Genomic DNA, 15520 nt, shown 5'->3' on the forward strand with positions numbered 1-15520 from the left:
CTTGAATGTTATGAATATATGTATCACTACGATCGAGATCCAACAAACCATTTTTGTTGGTGTGTATGAACATCGAAGGTTCTATTCGTGTAAACAGAACAACAATTGTTCTCTAACTTAAATGAATAACCGTATTGCAATAAACATGATCAAATCATATTTATGCTCAATGTAAACACCAAATAACACTTATTTAGGTTCAACACTAATCCCGAAAGTATAGGGAGTGTGCGATGATGATCATATCAATCTTGGAACCAATTCCAACACACATCATCACTTCACCCTTAACTAGTCTCTGTTTATTTTGTAACTCCTGTTTCGAGTTGCTAATTTTAGCAACCAAACAAGTATCAAATACTCAGGGCTACTATAAACACTAGTAAGGCACACATCAATAACCTGTATATCAAATATACCCTTTGTTCACTTTGCCATCTTTCTTATCCACCAAATATTCAGGGAATTTCCACTTCCAGTGATCATTTCCTTTGCAGTAGAAGCACTCAGTTTCAGGCTTTGGTCCAGCTTTGGGCTTCTTCACGGGAGTGAAAACTTGCTTGTCATTCTACTTGAAGATCCCTTTCTTTCCCTTTGCCCTTTTCTTGAAACTAGTGTTCTTGTCAATCATCAACACTTGATGCTCTTTCTTGATTTCTACCTTCGTCGATTTCAACATCACGAAGAGCTCGGGAATCGTTTTCTTCATCCCATGCATACTATAGTTCATCACAAAGTTCTAGTAACTTGGTGATGGTGACTAGAGAACTCTGTCAATCACTATCTTATCTATAAGATTAACTCCCACTTGATTCAAGCGATTGTAGTACCCAGACAATCTGAGCATATGCTCACTGCTTGAGCTATTCTCCTCCATCTTTTAGCTATAGAACTTGTTGGAGACTTCATATCTCTCAACTCGGGTATTTGCTTGAAATATTTAACTTCAACTCCTAGAACATCTCATATGGTCCATGACGTTCAAAACGTCTTTGAAGTCCCGATTCTAAGCCGTTAAGCATGGTGCACTAAACTATCAAGTAGTCATTATATTGAGCTAGCCAAACGTTCATAACGTCTGCATCTGCTCCTGCAATAGGTCTGTCACCTAGCGGTGCATCAAGGACATACTTCTTCTGTGCAGCAATGAGGTTAATCCTCAGATCACGGATCCAATCCGCATCATTGCTACTAACATTTTTCAACATAGTTTTCTCTAGGAATATATAAAAAATTAAATGGGGAGCAATATCGCGAGCAATTGATCTACAACATAGATATGCTAATACTACCAGGACTAAATTCATGATAAATTAAAGTTCAATTAATCATATTACTTAAGAACTCCCACTTAGAAAGATATCCCTCTAATCTTCTAAGTGATCGCGTGATCCAAATCAACTAAACCATAACCGATCATCACGTGAAATGGAGTAGCTTTCAATGGTGAACATCAATATGTTGATCATATCAACTATATGATTCACGCTCGACCTTTCGGTCTCAGTGTTCCGAGGCCATATCTGCATATGCTAGGCTCGTCAAGTTTAACCTGAGTATTCTGTGTGCAAAACTGGCTTGCACCCGTTGTAGATGGACGTAGAGCTTATCACAACCGATCATCACATGGTGTCTGGGCACGACGAACTTTGGCAACGGTGCATACTCAGGGAGAACACTTTTATCTTGAAATTTAGTGAGAGGTCATCTTATAATGCTACCATCAATCAAAGCAAGATAAGATGCATAAAAGATAAACATCACATGCAATCAATATAAGTGATACGATATGGCCATCATCATCTTGTGCTTGTGATATCCATCTCCGAAGCACCGTCATGATCACCATCGTCACCTGCGCGACACCTTGATCTCCATCGTAGCATCGTTGTCGTCTCGCCAATCTTATGCTTCTACGACTATCGCTACCGCTTAGTGATAAAGTAAAGCATTACAGGGCGATTGCATTGCATACAATAAAGCGACAACCATATGGCTCCTGCCAGTTGCCGATAACTCGGTTACAAAACATGATCATCTCATACAATAAAATATAGCATCACATTTTGACCATATCACATCACAACATGCCCTACAAAAACAAGTTAGACGTCCTCTACTTTGTTGTTGCAAGTTTTACATGGCTGCTACAGGCTTAGCAAGAACCGTTCTTACCTACGCATCAAAACCACAACGATAGTTTGTCAAGTTGGTGATGTTTTAACCTTCGCAAGGACCGGGCGTAGCCATACTCGGTTCAACTAAAGTTGGAGAAACTGACACCCGCCAGCCACCTGTGTGCAAAGCACGTCGGTAGAACCAGTCTCGCATAAGCGTACGTGTAATGTCGGCCCGGGCCGCTTCATCCAACAATACCGCCGAACCAAAGTATGACATGCTGGTAAGCAGTATGACTTATATCGCCCACAACTCACTTGTGTTCTACTCGTGCACAACATCAACGCATAAAACCTAGGCTCGGATGCCACTGTTGGGGAACGTAGTAATTTCAAAAAAATTCCTACGCACACGCAAGATCATGGTGATGCATAGAACGAGAGGGGAGAGTGTTGTCCACGTACCTTCGTAGACCAAAAGCGGAAGCGTTAGCACAACGCGGTTGATGTAGTCGTACGTCTTCACGGCCCGACCGATCAAGCACCGAAACTACGGCACCTCCGAGTTCTAGCACACGTTCAGCTCGATGACGATCCCCGGACTCCGATCCACCAGAATGTCGGGGAAGAGTTCCGTCAGCACGATGGCATGGTGACGATCTTGATGTTCTACTGTCGCAGGGCTTCGCCTAAGCACCACTACAATATTATCGAGGACTATGGTGGAGGGGGGGGCACCGCACACGGCTAAGAGATCAATCATCAACTTGTGTCTATGGGGTGCCCCCCTGCCCCCGTATATAAAGGAGCAAGGGAGGGAGGCGGCTGGCCTAGGAGGAGGGCGCGCCAAGGGGGGGAGTCCTACTCCCGCCGGGAGTAGGACTCCTCCTTCCCTTGTTGGAGTAGGAGAGAAGGAAAGAGGGGGAGAGGAACAAGGAAAAGTGGGCTGCACCCCTTGTCCAATTTAGACCAGAGAGGGGGCGCGTGCCTCCTTCCTTTTGGCCTCTCTCCTCTATTCCCGTATGGCCCAATAAGGCCCATATACTCCCCGGTGAATTCACGTAACTCTCCGGTACTCCGAAAAATACCCGAATCACTCGGAACCTTTCCGATGTCCGAATATAGTTGTCCAGTATATCGATCTTTATGTCTTGACCATTTCGAGACTCCTCGTCATGTCCCCGATCTCATCCGGGACTCCTAACTCCTTCGGTACATCAAAACTCATAAACTCATAATAACTGTCATCAAAACCTTAAGCGTGCGGACCCTACGGGTTTGAGAACAATGTATACATGACCGAGACACGTCTCTGGTCAATAACCAATAGCGGAACCTGGATGCTCATATTGGCTCCCACATATTCTATGAAGATCTTTATCGGTCAGACCGCATAACAACATACGTTGTTCCCTTTGTCATCGGTATGTTACTTGCCCGAGATTCGATCGTCGGTATCTCAATACCTAGTTCAATCTCGTTACCGGCAAATCTCTTTACTCGTTCCATAATACATCATCCTGCAACTAACTCATTAGTTGCAATGCTTGCAAGGCTTAAGTGATGTGCATTACCGAGAGGGCCCAGAGATACCTCTCCGACAATCGGAGTGACAAATCCTAATCTCGAAATACGCCAACCCAACAAGTACCTTCGGAGACACCTGTAGAGCACCTTTATAATCACCTAGTTACGTTGTGATGTTTGGTAGCACACAAAGTGTTCCTTCGGTAAATGGGAGTTGCATAATCTCATAGTCATAGGAACATGTATAAGTCATGAAGAAAGCAATAGCAACAAACTGAACGATCAAGTGCTAAGCTAACGGAATGGGTCAAGTCAATCACATCATTCTCTAATGATGTGACCCCATTAATCAAATGACAACTCATGTCTATGGTTAGGAAACTTAACCATCTTTGATTCAACGAGCTAGTCAAGTAGAGGCATACTAGTGACACTCTATTTGTCTATGTATTCACACATGTATTATGTTTCCGGTTAATACAATTCTAGCATGAATAATAAACATTTATCATTAAATAAGGAAATAAATAACAACTTTATTATTGCCTCTAGGGCATATTTCCTTCAACCCAGTGCCTAGTGATAGTTGTTGCTTTTTGCCTATTTTTTACATCACAGAAAATCAATATCAAACGGAGTCCAAACACCGCGAAACTTTTTGGAGAATTTTTATGGACCAGAACACCCACGATGGGCCAGAGCAGCACCTGGGGGGTGCCCTGAGGGGGAACAACCCACCAGGGCACGCTTGGGGGCCCAGGCACGCCTAGGTGGGTTGTGCCCACCTCAGTGGCCTCCCGCACCCCCTCTTTACCCTATAAATTCACAAATTTTCCAGAAACCCTCGGGGTTAACCTAGATCAGAAGTTCCGCCGCCACAAGGCTCTGTAGCCACCGAAAACCAATCTAGACCCCGTTCCGGCACCCTGCCGGAGGGGGGAATCATCTCCGGTAGCCATCTTCACCATCCCGGCGGCCACCATGATGGGGAGGGAGTAGTCCACCCTCGGGGCTGAGGGTTTGTATGAGTAGCTATGTGTTTAATCTCTCTCTCTCTCTCTCGTGTTCTTGAGATGTCACGATCTTGATATCGCGGGCTTTGTTAATATAGTCGGATCATATGGTGTTTTCCCCTCTCTATCTTGTGATGAATTGAGTTTTTTCCTTTGAGATTTCATTGTTACCGGATTGAATACTTTTATGGATTTGAGAACAGTTGATATATATGTCTTGATATTGAATACTCGTGGTGACAATGGGGTATCGTAAGTGGGTGTGCATCCAACTTTCTTGCTCACGAAGACCTAGGGCATTTTGAGGAAGCCCATCATTGGAATATACAAGTCAAGTTCTATAATGAAAATTCCCACTAGTTTATGAAAGTGATATCATAGGAGACTCTCTATCACGAAGATCATGGTGCTACTTTGAAGCACAAGTGTGGTAAAAGGATAGTAACATTGCCCCTTCTCTCTTTTCTCTCATTCTTTTTTATTTGGGCCTTATATCATTTTTTTGGCCTCTTTTTTTTGTTCGGAGTCTCATCCCGACTTGTGGGGGAATCATCGTCTCCATCATCCTTTCCTCACATGGGACAATGCTCTAATAATGAAGATCATCACACTTTTATTTACTTACAACTCAAGAATTACAACTCGACACTTAGAACAAATATGACTCTATATGTGAGATGCCTGGGTAATTAAGCTATAGTAACCCTCTACTAATGATGCCACGTCGCCACGATTACTGTTGTTAAATGCGCGTTGATTCAAACCCTGTCCACGTCGCCACGATTATAGTAAATCTCTTCGAGCACCCGCTCGAGCAGGAAGCAAAGACGGTGGCTACCGCGTCAAACGCCGGCGAGGGGTGGCGCGGAGAGGGTCGGCGAGGACCGGGATACGGCCTGAATGGATGCGAGGCGGCGCGGGCTTCCCAGATCTGCCAGCAGGGAGGCCGGATCGGGCGACTGGCGGCATGTTCCGGCGACGGTGGCGCAGATACGAGGCCATGGAGGCTCTGCAGGAAGAGGCAGAGAGCAATGAGACAGGGAGGAAAAACGAGGAGGGAGGAAGGAGAGGGGCGGCCTGGGACGCGACCTGGTGCTCGTCGGCAGGAGCAAGTCCGACGAGGCCCGCGGGGTGACGGGGAAGAGCGGCGGAGGAGCTCGGATCGGGATCTCCCTCTCCCGATCTGGAGCTCGGGGAGCAGGGGCGGCGCGGTGCGGGCCTCGGAGCCCAGATCGGGGCCCGGGCGGGCCTGACACGGGCCTGGCGGCGCGGGGCGATAGGAGCGGGGCAGGGAGGCGACGTGGCCTCGCTCGATTGGCCACGAGCGGTGCGGGGTGGCGGCGCAGCCAATGGGACGCTGCCAAGTGGCGAGGTGGAGGTGGAGATCGCCGGAAAACGAGGAGGAGGTGGGTGGATCTGTTTGGTGATGCGGTTTTCGAGGGGGATGCAGCGGCTAAGGGTAGGGGAAGGCTAGGGGCACCCGAAAATAGCAAGGTGGGCTCCTTAAATAGGCAGGGGTCTAGGGTTAGGGGTTTTCATCCGTTTTCGGACCCTCGGAACATGATCGGACGGCTCCAGGCACGAGGAGGAGGAGTCTGGGCCTATGTGGGATGTGTAGATGGGCTAGAGAGGAAAGAGAGGGAAAACCCGGCAACAGTTTTCGGAGACCGAAAACGTCCGACGTTAGACCGGCTATACTGCTGCTATAGTTATCCGTTGGGGCGTCAAACGAACTCCGAATGCGATGAAACTTGACAGGCGGTCTATCTACACTATAATAAGACCACACACCAACTTTCATCCCATTCCGAGAACATTTTCTGGCCACTTATAAAATACTATTTCGGACATGCCGGGGGCGCGTGCAAGTGTGTCTGGGCTCAGAACGGACAACAGAGAGAACGAAGGAGGCCGGGACGGATGCAAGTTTCGAAAACATGAAGATGCAATGCACATGATGACATGACAAGATGCAACACGCAAACAAATGACAAGGCAACAACAGCGAATAACTGGAGGACACCTGGCACATCGGTCTCGGGGTGTTACAACACTCCACCGCTACGAGAGGATCTCCTCCCGAGATCTAGAATGGCACCGAAGGGAAAAACGGAAGAGAAAGATAAGAGGTAAAACTAAGTTGCTTCTTTGACAAACGAGTGAGACCAAAGAACCTTGAAAAGGTTAAGCCATTTCGAGAAAAAGAATAACGGAGATGACAAATTTGAAAACACTCCGTTAGAAAAGAGGGACAAAGAACATTGCGAAAAACCTTGAGGTTGAAGGGCAAGATGTATATTGAAACCACTCCGGTTAAAACAAGATAGAGAAGGATTAAGAATGATATAATTTGAGCAGCACTCCGTCTGAGAAGGGAGGCAAAACTTGGCAGAATGGGAAAAATTCAAAAAGCAGGCACGACACTCCGGTTAAAAGGATAAGGACGAAAAGTACACGATCCTGACAAAACAAGAAGATGGGTTACAGAGAGCAACATCACAATGCCTCTGAAACGAAAGAATAGAATAAAGATAATTGAGACAAACGAATGTAGAAGACAATGCCAACTTCTGCTACAAAAGAGCTTGAAAAGGCATCTTTAGGAGAAGGGTTGAACGGAGTTGTTGGAAAACCAACAACGAAAATAATAAGCTTGATATGGTCTTATGGAATACAACTCAAATTATGAGGTGACAACCCGCCACTCACGGGAAAGAATTAGATTGGAATAAACAAGGAGACGAGAAACTTATTTCACCGGAAGGATAAAAGAAGACATTGGATCATTTATAAGCACCATAGATAGCAACAATCCTTAGGGAAAGCTTTAGGTGGAATATAACCCAAGATAATTCCAACGAATAGGTTGATGGATTTAAAATACCTCATTCATAACAACATGTGAGTTATGAAACATGAACTCAAATTATTAAGAATGACATAATACCATCTCCAATGATACGGAAGAAAGATTAAACTCCGGATTGCAAGATGAAGAAAACCTGAGCTCCTCTGAAAAGAAAGTTGATGAACGTTTCGAGAAGGAATATAAATCCTTTATGAACCATCATGTAGAACCTTCAAGAAGAACTCCGGTAAACAAAAGATAACGAAAAGAAAGAGAAGTTGAAAACACAAAGTGAAACCTTGTAATGATTTAGATGGATCTCCGTGATAATTAGAGCTTGGAACTCCGGGAAGAAAAAATAAGATGAACAATTGAGATCAAGAATTTTGATGAACCTCCGGAATAGGGAATTAACCACTTGGATAAAACAAGAATTAGAATTACATTATGCTTATCCTTCACCAATTAAATTGATGACAATCAATGGATTCGACATATTACTTATTCTCGTAGAAAAGATTAAGATAGATATAGCGCCAACTTGAGAAGGTCTTCAAAGAACCACCGGTAGAATTTTAAAGAATGAAAGCATTGATATAACAACGAATGACGAGAACTCTTGAACGAACCACCGTGAGAATTGAAAAAGAACGAATAAAACATAAAGAAACACCGGGAAGAATTAGCAAATACACTAAGATGCTTGAGAGGATTTAGATACGTGAGAACGAAGAGATCACGAGCCGATTAAAGATCACTTGCACGAAGCACCGGTAGAATTTGGAGAATGATAGTTGAAAGCTGAGAATGAATAAATCTTAGATGATGGGCTCCGGATGAGCAAACTGAAAAGGCTCCTGAATTGCTCCGGATAGATAAAAAGAATTCTCTCAATCAAACAATTATGAGAGGATGGCCTCGAATTAGAACCACAAATCTCTGAGAGAACGGATAAGATATGGAGGCAAAAATCTTCTTCGATCTTCAAAATCCGAGAATGACGATGGGAAATACCATCAAATTGTTGAGATACTCCGGAATGATTAAAAAAGGAGAGGTTGAGCCAAAGATGAAAAGAATTTAAAAGATCTTGGAGAAATACATTTGACCGATGATAACTCATTCTTACGTCAAACCTTGAGATGAATTTGAAAAGCTCCGGGAGAAATAAGAAGAGTCAGGTAAGATCCTGGGAAAAGACCTGTGGGTTAGGGCCCACTCAAGAGAAACACCGTTGAAATGATTTAAAAGAGAGAATGCACTGGTTGAATTAAATGGATTGACTGAGATAACAATCTCGAAAGAGCTTGAAAGGATTGAGAATGGAAACGAATCTTCTAAGATATCTTGAGCACTCCGGAACAATTGAATAGCGAGAAGTGAATTATTATGAGGTGCACCGGTATGAGAAGGTATTTGCAACGAGGAACAAGATATGACCAACACTGAAAGCTTGAATTGGTTCCACTGGAGAAGAAAACGAGTGATGAGAGACGAACTTGAAGCTCCGTTAGAATCTTCATGAGAATCACCGGATAAAAACATTGACGGAAAAAGGAATGGAGAGACTTCACAACATTAAAATGATCCTTGAATACGAAATCTGGTTCCTTGAAGAAAAGGGTGGGAGGGAGGGAAAACAAAGGCAACTTCGAGACGGATGAAACAAACACCGTTCAGAAGGACTAGTAATAGATCTTGCGACTGTTGAAGTGATCGGATCCACTTGAAGAGAAACACGCCGGTTGAGAAGAAATTGAAATGACAAACTCGATGATCGAGAAGGATTAGTATTCGCATCGAAGTATGAGAACACCATTTGGGGAAAGGTATGGAATCAATATTTGACTCCTAAGCAACTCGAATACCACATCTCAAAACAAAACAAGGATTGGCTTGCAGAATAAGCCGGAACAAACATATGATAGAGATTTCATCCGAAGTTTTCGTGGTGGGGCCTACACGGGCTCGATCGTACATCACCATCATGTCCAAGGCAGTGCACATGACATACGAAGCGTCCCCGAGTCGGCATAGCCAAGGACTCTTTAAGACACAACGAGACCACTGTAAAATCGACCGTGAATAGGCGGACCACTAGACGTCGAACCCCAATTTCATATCATACATCTATCGGAAAGACATCCTAAGAGCTACTTGAATTCCCACCTATGAAACTCCCGAACCTTTCCGGTTATGCAATCAGGTGTTGGGGATACAAGGGAAGCATAATATCTCACCCAAAACTAACAAATCTTACATCCAGCTGTATCCATCCTTCAACACATAACCAAGAAACCTTCGGAAATCGTCTACCTCAACCTTCGAAAAGCATCCGTTATACGAGTTATGGCAATACTCCCGAACTCCCGCCCCAGTACTGGGTGGCGTCGAGGTTATCTCACCAACGAACTGCATAAAAGAGATTTTCGATGTCGGCGTACTAAACTCAGGTATTCCAGAACTGCAACGATAAAATTGTGACGACAACACCTCGGAGCTCAACTCCCCGGGACACTACCACAAAACCCCTGACAGGAGGCACCAAGACAATGTTCTCGTCACAAAACCATCGGAACGATTCCAAGATACCCGCGTGATCCTAAAAAAATTTAGTGAAATTTGAGAAGAGAAGAGTCAAAACTCTACGTCAGGATGCCTTACCAGAGCGATGAGGAGACTGGGGAGTAAAAAGAATTCCTAAACTCTCCGATATATAATTCCTAAATGACTCAAAACATTTTTCTAGACTCAACTCGTTCGCTAATTCGACCAAGCAATGGGGCTCCTAAGGTCGGGGAAGGCTCTGATTACCAACTTGTAACGCCCTCGATGCGGCTATATCTCCCACGTGTCGAAGCACGACTTAGAGGCATAACCGCATTGAAAGCAATGTCGCAAGTGAGGTAATCTTCACACAACCCATGTAATACATAAGGAAAAGAGATACATAGTTGGCTTACAATCGCCACTTCACAAATATTACATGAATAAAGCATTACATCAACCAAATACAAACAGGGCCCAACTACGGAGCCAAAATAAAAGAAGAACCCCAAATGCGACAAAGGTCCCCGATCGACCCCAACTGGGCTCCACTACTGATCAACTAGAACGAAGCAAGACAAAGGACAAGATCTTCAACGAGCTCCTCCTGAGCTGGGTTGCGTCATCTGCGTGGACTCATCGGCACCTGCAAACTGGTTTTGGAAGTATCTGTGAGTCACGGGGACTTAGCAATCTCGCACCCTCGTGATCAAGACTATTTAAGCTTATGGGTAAGGTAAAGGTATGAGGTGGAGCTGCAGCAAGCGACTAGCATATATGGTGGTTAACATACGCAAATGAGAGCGAGAACAGAAGGCAAAGCACGGTCGATAAAAGTATGATCAAGAAGTGATCCTAGACAACCTACGTCAAGCATAACTCCAACACCGTGTTCACTTCCCGGACTCTGCCGGAAAGAGACCATCACGCTTACACACGCGGTTGATGCATTTTACTTAAGGTCAACTTCAGGTTTTCTACAACCAGACGTTAACAAATTCCCATCTGCCCATAACCGCGGGCACGACTTTCGAAAGTTCAAATCCCTACAGGGGTGTCCCAACTTAGCCCATCACAAGCTCTCACGGTCAACGAAGGATAAACCTTCTAGCGGGAAGACCTGATCAGGCTCGGAATCCCGGTTACGAGACATTTCGACAGGTAAAACAAGACCAGCAAGACCGCCCGATGCGCCGACATCCTGATAGGAGCTGCACATATCTCGTTCTCAGGGCAACACCGGATGAGCGCTCCGTACAACTAAAACCAGCCCTCAAGTTTCCCCGAGGTGGTGCTGCAAATGACTCTAGTTCGGACCAACACTTAGACAAGCACTGGCCCGGGGAGGTTAAAATAAAGATGACCCTTGGGATGTGCGACTCCCAAGGGAAAAAAGGCTAGGTGACGAATGGTAAAACCAAGGTTGGGCCTTTCTGGAGGAGTTTTATTCAAGGCGAACTGTCAAGGGGTTCCCATTATTACCCAACCGCGTAAGGAACGCAAAATCCGGGAACATAACACCGATATGACGGAAACTAGGGCAGCAAGAGTGGAACAAAACACCAGGCATAAGGCCGAGTCTTCCACCCTTTACCAAGTATATAGATGCATTAATTAAATAAGATATATCGTGATATCCCAACAAGTAACCATGTTCCAACAAGGAACAACATCTCCATGTTCCAACAAGGAACAAACTTCAATCTTCACCTGCAACTAACAACGCTATAAGAGGGGCTGAGCAAAGCGGTAACATAGCCAAACAACGGTTTGCTAGGACAAGGTGGGTTAGAGGCTTGGTTCAACAATATGGGAGGCATGATAAGCAAGTGGAAGGTATCGCAGCATAGGCATAGCAAAAGAGCGAGAAACTAGCAAGCAAAGATAGAAGTGATTTCGAGGGTATGGTCATCTTGCCTGAGATCCCGCACGGAAGAAGAACGAGTCCATGAAGAAGACAAACGGACGTAGACGAACGGGTCCTCACAATCACAACGTAATCGGAACCAACCCGAAGAAGCAACACCGAAAAGAAAGCAAACAATATAGTAAACAACCACGACATAGACATGGCATGATGCACAAACAATTATGATGCATGTCCGGTTTAAAGAAGCATGGCATGGCAAAGTGCACAAACAATCCTACAAATTAAGTGGAGCTCATTATGCAACGGAGTTGCATATTGAAGAAAACACCACATGACTTATTTAGTTCTCTCTCATTTATGTACCCAACAAGATTAAATGTTGTTAGCATGGCAAGAGGGTGAAGAAAATGAAAAGTACCTATCTAGTCAAGTTTAAATGAGGCCGGAAACAACAAACAACAATTCCGGTAAATCGCCATATGCATATTATAAATTTGGTACTGTTCTGCCCTAAACACACTTTTAGGGTTGTTAAACATGCAAAACAAGTACACCATGTTAAACTAGACATTTTTTTACCCCATTAGATATAAAGATTATTAAATTCGGAGTTGAGGTTATTTAGTTATGAATTAAATCATTTTAACAGTGGTATAGGAGCAAATTTAACCAAACATCATTTCAAACATTTTAAACATGGATGAAAATGGCATAATATGAAACTAGATGAAATTCTAGTCATGTTTCATATATAACTTGTTTTAATCCGATGCACGGTTCATGAGTTATTAAATGCATGAACTCTAGGGACTTTTATGCAAATCTACAGTCTCAGGATAAAAGGAAAAATGTTCAGGCAGAAAAAAAATATAGAGCTAGGCCGAATCTTCCTGGCCCAACAGGAACAGGGGAGGTGTTGGGCGCGTTCTCACCCATGGGCTCGGCCCAGTAGGAAGCAGAGGACGCTGGATGGGGTAGTGGTTGGGCCGGCCTGTCTGAGGCCCAAGCAGCACTGGATCTGGCCTTGAGTGCGAGGTCAACGCGCTCGGTCTCTTCGAGCACCCGCTCGAGCAGGAAGCAAGGACGGCGGCTACCGCGTAAAACACCGGCGAGGGGCGGCGCGGAGAGGGTCGGCGAGGACCGGGATCCGGCCTGAATGGATGCGAGGCGGCGCGGGCTTCCCAGATCTGCCAGCAGGGAGGCCGGATCGGGCGACTGGCGGCATGTTCCGGTGATGGTGGCGCAGATACGAGGCCATGGAGGCTCTGCAGGAAGAGGCAGAGAGCGATGAGACAGGAAGGAAAAACAAGGAGGGAGGAAGGAGAGGGGCGGCCTGGGACGCGACCTGGTGCTCGTCGGCAGGAGCAAGTCCGGCGAGGCCCGCGGGGTGACGGGGCAGAGCAGCGGAGGAGCTCGGATCGGGATCTCCCTCTCCCGATCTGGAGCTCAGGGAGCAGCGGCGGCGCGGTGCGGGCCTCAAAGCCCAGATCGGGGCCCGGGCGGGCCTGGCGGCGCGGGGCGATAGGAGCGGGGCAGGGAGGAGACGTGGCCTCGCTCAATTGGCCACGAGCAGTGCGGGGTGGCGGCGCAGCCAATGGGACGCTGCCAAGTGGCAAGGTGGAGGTGGAGATCGCCGGAAAACGAGGAGGAGGTTGGTGGATCTGTCTGGTGATGCGGTTTTCGAGGGGGATGCGGCGGCTGAGGGTAGGGGAAGGCTAGGGGCACCTGAAAATGGCAAGGGGGGCTCCTTAAATAGGCAGGGGTCTAGGGTTAGGGGTTTTCATCCGTTTTCGGACCCTCGGAACACGATCGGACGGCTCCAGGCACGAGGAGGAGTAGTCTGGGCCTATGTGGGCTGTGTAGATGGGCTAGAGAGGAAAGAGAGGGAAAACCCGGCAACAGTTTTCGGAGACCGAAAACATCCGACGTTAGACCGGCTATACTGTTGCTATAGTTATCCGTTGGGGCGTCAAACGAACTCCAAATGCGATGAAACTTGACAGGCGGTCTATCTACACTATAATAAGACCACACACCAACTTTCATCCCATTCCGAGAACATTTTCCGACCACTTATAAAATACTATTTCGGACATGCCGCGGGCGCGTGCAAGTGTGTCTGGGCTCAGAACGGACAACAGAGAGAACGAAGGAGGCTGGGACGGATGCAAGTTTCGAAAACATGAAGATACAATGCACATGATGACATGACAAGATGCAACATGCAAACGAATGACAAGGCAACAACAGCGAATAACTGGAGGACACCTGGCACATCGGTCTCGGGGTGTTACAGTAATTTATTTTTGTCCCAAACTTTTTGTGACAACAGTTGGATTTACAACTCTATTTTATGAGCGGGTTTTACTTTTGTAAAACTATAAACTATTAAAGATATAAAAAGAAAACAGTAGCTGAAGATAGACAGAAAAGGGAAAAGCCAAATAATGCAAAACTATCCACTTAGGCCCATTATGAACAGTGCATAGCCCAGCCCACTAGGCCACCTTCTCCTTCCTACTGCTCATAGGAGCTCGGTGGCCGTGTGCGGCTCGTCCATGCAGCGGATCCTCCACGTGCCGGCCATCCCCGACCCCTCCCGTTGGATAAAATCATCGCCACGGCCTCCCCACAAAACCCTAACCCATTTTCCCCTTCTCCTCGCGTCTCCCCCCTTCTCAGCACGTGCAACCGCAACCGTCACCATGGACGTCACCGTCCCCACGCTCTCCGTTGTCCCCGCGCCGTGCAGCTTTGTGTGAGAGCTACGCAGTCGTCTGTTGCCTCGACTACACCCACCGGATCAAGCCGGGACACGCCAAGCCGAGTGGATCGACTTCATCTACCTGCTTCTGCCACTACCCCTACTGCTCCTACGCCTCTCGCGGATGCTCCTTGTGCTCCTCGGTGAGTACCGTACCCTTCCCCTCTTCCTCGCTCTCGATCTAGAGCCCCTAGCCTCACTCCATCGTTACCATTGCTTCTGCCACCACCAATGCTCATCTTGTTGCTGCCGTCGTGCTTCTATAGCTCAACCGAGCACACCATCGTGCTCGTGGAATTCCGTTGATGCTACCCGTGTGCTTGTGCTACTCAATCCCGACCTATTGGCTCCATCCCCTCTAACCCGTAATCGGCCGCAGTGACCGGAGCTCCGCTCCTCGCACGTACGCACTGCCTCTCCCTGGCCGCGCCCTCGGCCTTGCTTGGTCGTGCCCGTCACGACCCGTGCCGATCGCACGCACGCCCAGCCTCGACTGTTATTGCGTCGTGCCTTGCTGCTGCTGTCGCTAGCCATCGCTGCTGCCGCTCGCTCTGCCGCCGGCCCCGCCCTCTATCCTGCGACCTCACCTTCGTGCTCGCGGTGCTGGCAGCACCCGCTCGCCGCCCTCTCCCTCCCCGGCTGGACCGGAGCTCTTTTCCTCTCACCCTGTGTCCCCACGCGCCACCCTACCCGGCGCGCCCCTGCCGGCACCCTCACGCGCACGCACCCGCGCATGGCCTTCCCGCCGCCTGTAGCTACCACCGCGCCACTACTCGCCCCGCGCTGGCCCCTCGCCTTCACGCACGGTCGCCCCCGCTCGCAGTGGCCGCTTCC

The sequence above is a fragment of the Triticum dicoccoides genome, chromosome 1A, assembly GCF_002162155.2.
Source record: "Triticum dicoccoides isolate Atlit2015 ecotype Zavitan chromosome 1A, WEW_v2.0, whole genome shotgun sequence".
Taxonomy (NCBI): domain Eukaryota; kingdom Viridiplantae; phylum Streptophyta; class Magnoliopsida; order Poales; family Poaceae; genus Triticum; species Triticum dicoccoides.